Consider the following 8,023-nt stretch of genomic DNA (forward strand, 5'->3'; position numbering starts at 1 on the left):
ATGAGTGCCCTTCTTCTGAAACCAGTTGCTTGCATCTCTGTTGTAGCAATATGGAACAAAAACCTGTTGTGGTTTCTGGCTCTATACACGGCTCACTTCACTGCCGCGTTCATGCCACACTTCTTCAGATAGCTGGTACTGTTTAGCTGTGAACTGAAAATTATATTTCCATGTCATATGGAAGTCTCTACTCAGCCATGAAGCACACGGGCCTTGGGCAAGTCACACTTCCACAGCCTAACCTGCTATACAGGGTTTTTTGTGAGGATAAAGACAAGTAGAATCAACTTCCTGAGCTCTTTGGAGAAAAGATACTTTAATAAATAAAAACTATACTGTTTGATGAAGTACATTATTCTACCTGCCACTCAATTTAGTGGGTTTCATCTGGCTTCTTGATAGGTTACCAGTTATTGTGCCAAGCTTCACATTGTTATCCTTGCTTAAAGAAAAACAGATTTTAACAAAAGGTATTTTCATTCATAGCACAATGCAAGGGAGCAGCTCACTGGGAAATGTTGTTTGCAAGCAGTGTGCAAACAGGCAGCTTGTCAGTTTTCACTTTGTGCCGAAATCTATGTGAGGAAGTCTTATGATTTCTATAAATGAGGATTTGTGAGAGGAAATAAAAAAAATGTACATATGGGAGCCAAACTTTCTCCTACAGTGGCAAAGCTGTAAAGCAACTTTTAAAAAGTTCTGCTGGGGGGGAAAGCCATTTAAATTGTCTCGGACTACAAAAATGTAAAACTTTAAGGACTGAACAGCCTGCTCTTACAACTGGAATCCACCCCCACCCCTAATCTAGGAAAGCCAATCTCAGAACATACCGGAATCATGAAACTGTAAGGTATGAGAGAGCCTGCTTCCTTATGCCTCTTGAGTTATAATACCTCTTTGTTTCTTTCTGTAGCTGGGAGAATAAGGCATTCTTATGGTGTTATATTCTAAAAAATCTAATAATTTAAAGAACAAAACAAAAACAAGTGGTATCTGGTCACCCCAAACACCTTCCTGCAGTAGTGCCTGAGCAAGGCCTGTGACACTCCCTGCATAGGTAGCAGTGGCACTGCTACAGCTCGCCCTGGACCCAGGCAGTTGTGACACAGATATGAGAGGAGATGAGGGTCATAAGGCATGCCTGTGGTATTTTTATTATATACCTTACAGTGAAACAGCCTGCTTCCCCTCTGATACTTGGGTGGGTTGGTTTGGTCTCATGGAGTGGAATCCCTGTTTAGTTGGTTGTGTTTGTTAGTGAGAAGTTTAGACTGCATGAGTGCCCTTCTTCTGAAACCAGTTGCTTGCATCTCTGTTGTAGCAATATGGAACAAAAACCTGTTGTGGTTTCTGGCTAGAATGAAGACTTAGGCACAGGTAATACCAGGGGTCATTTCCTGCCAGAACGCAGCAGAGCGGTGCTCCGGCAGTAAGGAGCCCAGGGCGCCCCCCCCCCGCTGACATTCCTGGCCCGCCACGGGCCACCTGGAGAAAGATCAGACAGGAAACCTATCATGCTTGCATGCCTGCCCTTTGCAAGGGGGTGTAGCATATGCTAATCAGTTAGGCAAATGAGCTCCTGCACCTCTTTTTCTACGAAATGATTCCTGGGTAATACCCATTGTTTGTCCTCAGTTGGGCCTCAGCTAGGGTTGCCAACTCCAAGCTGGGAAAGTTCTGGAGATACTGAGGGTGGAGCCTGAGGAGTGACCTCAGTCAGGACAGCGTCACAGAGTGCACCCTCCAACGCAGCCCTTACCTCCAGGAGAACTGTTCTCTGCAGTCTGGAGACCAATTGTAATTTGAGAACTCCAGACCCCATGTAGAGATTGGCAAGCCTAGCCTGAGCAGAGCAGAAGGCAGTCTGAGAGAGGTCTGTAAGTAAGTTATTCTGCTAAAATTGATCATTTGTGCAAGGACAGAGAGTTGTTCCATAACGATAAAAAGAACAAATGTTGTTTTGAGTACACTTGTCTCTGCTGCATGAACTCGAGAGTAGGAACCTGAATGAGTGCCCTGATATTGACCTGTAAGGAAAAAAGAGCACTACAATTCCCATCACTTTCTTTTACACAACAGCACCTCACCCATTTAGCACTCCAACCAGCAGTGGTTTAAGTGGTTAGCACTGCCCCCATAGTGGAAATGTTTCAAGCTTCATCCATCTGACCTGCCCACCTCTGGATATCCAACATTCCTTCTGGCTCTGGGTGAATTTTTCAAGATTTTCATTACCCTTTCCAATGGTACTGCAAGTCACCATTTTGGCTACTATAGGGGGTTGACACAGAGAAGCTTGTGAGTGTAGCATAATATAGAGTATAGTGCGTGTACATGATTTTCAACAATTAAACAGGATAAAAGGAAAGGACTAAACAGTCCCTTGCACTGGCCTTCCCTTTTAAATTGCAATTCTAGCAGCTGCACTGGAAAAATTATTTAGATATTTATACCCCAATTTTCTCCCTAGTGGGGATCCAAAGTTGCTTACAACAGCACTCTCTCTCCTGCTCAGTTTTATCCTTAGCACAACAACCCTGTAAAATAGGTTAGGCTGAGAGCTTGTGACTGGCTTAAGGTCCTCCAGCCAGCTTCCATGGCAGTATGGGGATTCAAACCTGGGCCTCTCAGATCATAGTCTGGCTCTGTCACCACCAAATCACACTGGCTAACGGTTAATAACCTACCCAACTGCTACAGTCTTCTTATGATGCCCTGGCTTTGGGTGCCTCCCAAGTTCTGAGAGTGGGTGGCTACCCCGGAGACAGTATTCTCGGTCACAGCATCAAACTCTGGAACTCTCTCCCTAGAGGTACTCACATGTCCCCTTCAAGTGAAGACTTTTTTTGTTTCATCTGGTGCTCCTTCAGTGATCACTCCTTCCTGTGCAGCTTTTTAATAGTTGTATGTATGTGTGTTTTATTGTATCATATGTGCATTTTAATGTGGTCTTGATTATTTGAATTATGAGTTTTTGTTTGGTTTTAATGGTTTTTAGATGTGTTTTTTACTGTGTATGTTTTTAGCTACCTTGGAGGGCAGAAAGGAGGGGTACAAATTTTGTAAATAAATAAAAGGATTGTGAAAGTACCTGTAATGCGTAGTTCTGCCTCCAGAAGTGTTAGTTTTACCCCCAAAAAATTAAAGAGTAAATGTGATAAACAGATGCTTGTATAACCTGTTTAATTCACGGAGCAATATCAAATAAATTTTTAAATAGAGAACTGAGAGAACTGAGAGACACTTGCATTTATGAAAATAACAATCAACAAACTTCACATAATTGCACATATGCAACAACAATCAACATGTAACAATTCAGGCCTGTTGTATTTGAGCAGACCAGGGTCTCAGTCTTTCTGACTTCTGTCTAGCCAGTTCCTTGAAGGTGCATCAGCTTGCAGCTCTGTTCTGTGTTGGGATGTCCTCTGTTCTTCACAAGAGATTCTGGTATCCCTAAAATATTAGTATGTAGTTTATAGAAAGGAGTGCTTCTGAAGTGAGAATGCTTCTCCCTGCAGCTTCAGGCCCTTGCGCCTTTTCCCCCTTATAAGGGACTAGCAGTAAAGCCCGTTGTGAAAGCAATACAACGAGATTGGTTACACTTGCAAACTACTGATTTTACACAACCCTAATCAGGAAACGGAGACTAGTTGTATATATTGAATGTACACACAATGACAAACCTAGGTTTTCTGCCATAACATATAACATGGCCTCTCTCAGACCTTCCTATAGCCTTGCATTTATTTTTGAGGTGGCGGTAGAGTTGCCAGCCTCCATGAGGGGCCTGGACATCTCCCAGAATTACACCTAACCTCCAAACTACAAGCATCAGTTACCCTGGAGAAAATGGCTCCTGAGGGAGGGGGGAGACACACGACTCTGTGGCATTATACCCCGCTGAGGTCTCTCCTTCCCTCCATAGGCACCACACTCAAATCTCCAGGAATTTCCCAACTTGGAGTTGTTGTGGGGTTGCTAACTCCTGGGGGGCTGGCAGTCACCTGGGATTACAGTTGATCTCCAGATTACACAGATCAGTTCTCCTGGAAAAAATAGCTGCTTTGGAGTCTGGATTCTATGACATTATACCCTGCTGAGTTCCTTTCCCTCCTCAAACCCTGCCTTTCCTAGGCTCCAGCTTCAAAATCTCCAGGTATTTCCCAGGTGGGAACTGGCAACCCAAAACAGGCAGCCCTAGCTGTGCGAAAACACATTAAATTTTAGCAGGTGTAAATTCATCATCTCCTCATCTAAAGGAGTTCTTCTGTTCCTCTGCTTACTGATGCTTAGGAGAGACTCCTCAGAGTGAGTCTGTATTGAGCATAAATAACTCGATTACGGGCTAGTTTGCTGACACAAGTCTCTTCCTGAGGTATCTGTTGCCATGTCCACGGGAATAGCTTTGAGCTTATCTCTGTGCAGGTTTCCACCCCAGGGGATATATTATTGTTATAACTTTACTAACTTTCTCTTGAGGGGAAAAATAAAATCCAAATGATGAGTAGCGTTGTCACCATGACAGCAAACACTCTCCATCGGAAATTAGAGCCAGGGAGAAAGAGAGCGACCCCTACTGAGCCGTACAGCATGCTGTGCCTGTACCACCTGCTAGGCTCACAACACTTATGAGCCTATTTATAAAGAGACATAACCACAGACAAAGCACAGACAGAACATGCCCTGCTTTGAAAACAGACTCTGGAAAGAGAGAGGAATTGTCATGGCATTTCCTGCTTCCAAGGCAAAGTAAAGATTCTGGCTGAGGCCACATCAAATATACTCCCATCTCAATTTTTTGTGCGTAAATGCTGTTGTTGGAGAATATTTCTTTTTAAAAACCTTTTAATTTTGAAAATAACTGCTTTATCCAGTTTTGTAATGTACCTTTTCTTTCCTTAGCCATGGCAGGTTTGATGCTATTCTGAGTAGGCAGAATAGAAATACAGCAATAAATGCCACCTTTATACATATGTGGTGGAAACGTAGTAGAGCTGAAGAATATTGGGAAATGATTTCTAGACCTTTCTCAAAAAACAGGTAAAGGGTTACCAGTCTCCACTAAATGTTTCTTGTTGAATTATGTAGACTTCCTTTCCAAGGATACTCAAGAATTTTGTTTAAATGCCATAAACCTCTGCAAGATTAGTTTTTGCTAGATATTGGGAAAGGAACATAACTCCAAATAAAAAGGAGTGGTTAGAGAAACTAAATGAATGTGTACAGTTAACCTTTTAGAATTCTTTGAGGGGGTGAACAAACATGTGGACAAGAGTGAGCCAAACGGTAAGCCCAACCGGTAAATGGTATCCAATCGTTGATAAGTTAACCTTTGAATCTTTTGACTGGGAAGCTATTAGTAATGCAAAATACACATTGTTATTATTAAGTTAGCTTGCTTTTACCAATATACGTTTGTGAGATGCTGGAATTTTATACAATGTTTGACCTATTCGGGATGCCTTTGTTACATTGACTCTTGAGAACCTATATGTATTTGAACTGTGTCGTGTTAAAACCTAATAAAATATTATGGTTAAAAAAAAAAAAGAGTGAGCCAGTAGATATTGTTTGCCTAGACTTCCAGAAAGCTTTTGATAAAGTTCCTCATCAAAGGCTTCTAAGTAAACTCAACAGTCATGGGATAAGAGGACAAGTCCTCATGTGGATTAAAAACTGGTTAATTAACAGGAAACAGTGAGTGACTATAAATGGGCAGTTTTCACAGTGGAGGGTGGTAAGCAGTGGGGTACCACAGGGCTCAGTACTAGGTCCAGCACGTTTTAACTTGTTCATTAACGATTTGGAGTTGGGAGTAAGCAATGAAGTGGCTAAGTTTGCTGATAACACTAAATTGTTCAGGGTAGTGAGAACCAGGGAGAACTGTGAGGAGCTCCAGAGGGATCTATCAAGGCTGGGCAAGTGGGCATCAACCTGGCAAATGAGGTTCAACATGAGCAAAGTAATGCACATTGGAGCCAAAAATCCTAATTATAAATATACTGATGGGGTCCAAACTGGTGGTAACTGAGTCATGGTAGATATAACTCACTTAAGTTTTTGACTCAGTGTGCATCTGCAATTTTAAAAGGCAAATGCTATGCTGGGGATTATTAGGAAGGGGACTGAAAACAAATCAACCTGCATCATAATTTTTGTTGTTGCTGTTCAGTCGCATAGTTGAGTCCAGCTCTATGGTTTTGGATTGCTAGCTATGGGGGGTGGGAATGCGCAGATCTGTCCTCACAGAGGAGGGAGAGCTTGTACCTGAAGGCAGGGCGGGGGGGGGGCTCTGCAACTTACCTGGCTGCTTCTTGCTCCTCATGGCCCGACTGAGGGCTGCTGGGAACAGGGGGTGGGGCTTGTTGCATGTGCCCGCCCCCTGGGCTGCTTACTGCCAGAGCTTCCCTCCTGTGCGCTCCTGCAGGAAATGACCCCTGGTGCAGCCTCATTTGGAATACTGTGTACAGTTCTGGTCACCACACCTCAAAAAAGATATTATAGCATTTGAAAAGGTGCAGAAAATGGCAACTAAAATGATTAAGGGGATGGAACACCTTCCCTATGAAGAAAGGTTAAAGAGCTTAGGGCTCTTTAGCTTGGAGAAATGATGATTGAGGGATGAAGGGTTTCGAGGTGCTCTGCGGGAGATTGTCAACAAGTCCCTTACTGAGGGACGATTCCCTGGAGCACTCAAGGAGGCGATGGTCCGCCCTCTCTTTAAAAAGCCATCTCTGGACCCGGCCGAATTGGCCAACTATTGGCCAGTGTCCAATTTGCCCTATTTGGGCAAATTGATAGAGAGGGCGGTGGCGACACAGTTACAGGGCTTTCTGGATAATGTTTCAGTTCTTGATCCTTTCCAGTCCGACTTTCGCCCGGGTCACGGGACGGAGACTGTCCTGGTTGTCTTGACAGACGATCTCCGAAGGCATCTGGATCAAGGTGGCGTGGCGGCATTGCTGTTGTTAGATCTGTCGGCCGCATTCAATACGGTCGACCATCAGCTGCTGACCCCCTTATGGCATGTGGGTTTAACCACTGTGTGACACAGAGTGTTGAACTGAATGAGCCATTGGCCTGATCCAACATGGCTTCTCTTATTATTTATTTATTTTATTTTTATTCAGCTATGCTTTTATGTTGAGTAATTTAACCTGTATGTTGCATGTTTAAAGGCTAGATTAGTTCAATAAATAAAATGTTATAAGTGGGGACCTGCAAGAAACTTGCAGAGTGGGTGCATCCCTTTCCCTCTCTCTTTTGATTCCTTCCCTTTCCCCCCTTCTCTAACAAACCCCCCCCTTTCTTACCCCCTCCCCTTCTCTGTCAACCTACCCCCTCTCTATTTCTCATCCCTCTCTGACTATCCCCTTTCTTTCTCCCTCCCCTTATCTGATAACCTACCCTGCTTCTCTTTTGCCTCCACCTCTTCTCAATCAATCTCCCTCTCCCCTTCTCTAGCAACTTACTACTCTATCTCTCCCCCTTTCTCCCCCTCCCCTTATCTGTAAACCTACCCCTCACTCTTTTGGTCCCCTCAACCTACCCCTCACTTTTTTGGTCCCCTCAACTCATCTCTGTCAGAGGCAGCAAAGAATCGAAAAGAAACAAAGAGCAACAGAGGACGACATTGCTACTGAAGAAGAAGGCATTGTGGAAAGTATCGAAGAATCATTTCAAAGCTCTACAGAAGAAAAATCTGAACTAGAACTAGGGGCATTAGCCCCCAAAATCATAAACCCCAGATGAAACTATGACTTTAGTGGAACCTAATAAGCGAACCAGCTCTGTGCCCCAACTAACTTTTAGAAATTTAGATATACTCTAACCAGATAAAAACATAAATCTATTTTATTTTCGTCTGTAACATGGTAATGTTAAGATAAGCCGTACTAAGAAAAAAGCAACATTGTAAGTGAATAATCAATTTAAGCATTTGTAAGCTATCCGACCTTTGCCACTTGGGTTTTTAGTGGTTTCTTTTCTGCCTCCTGTAGTTTGTAGTGTACCCATATCC

This window comes from Gekko japonicus, unplaced genomic scaffold (assembly GCF_001447785.1).
Source record: "Gekko japonicus isolate JY-2015 unplaced genomic scaffold, Gekko_japonicus_V1.1 scaffold174, whole genome shotgun sequence".
Classification (NCBI taxonomy): domain Eukaryota; kingdom Metazoa; phylum Chordata; class Lepidosauria; order Squamata; family Gekkonidae; genus Gekko; species Gekko japonicus.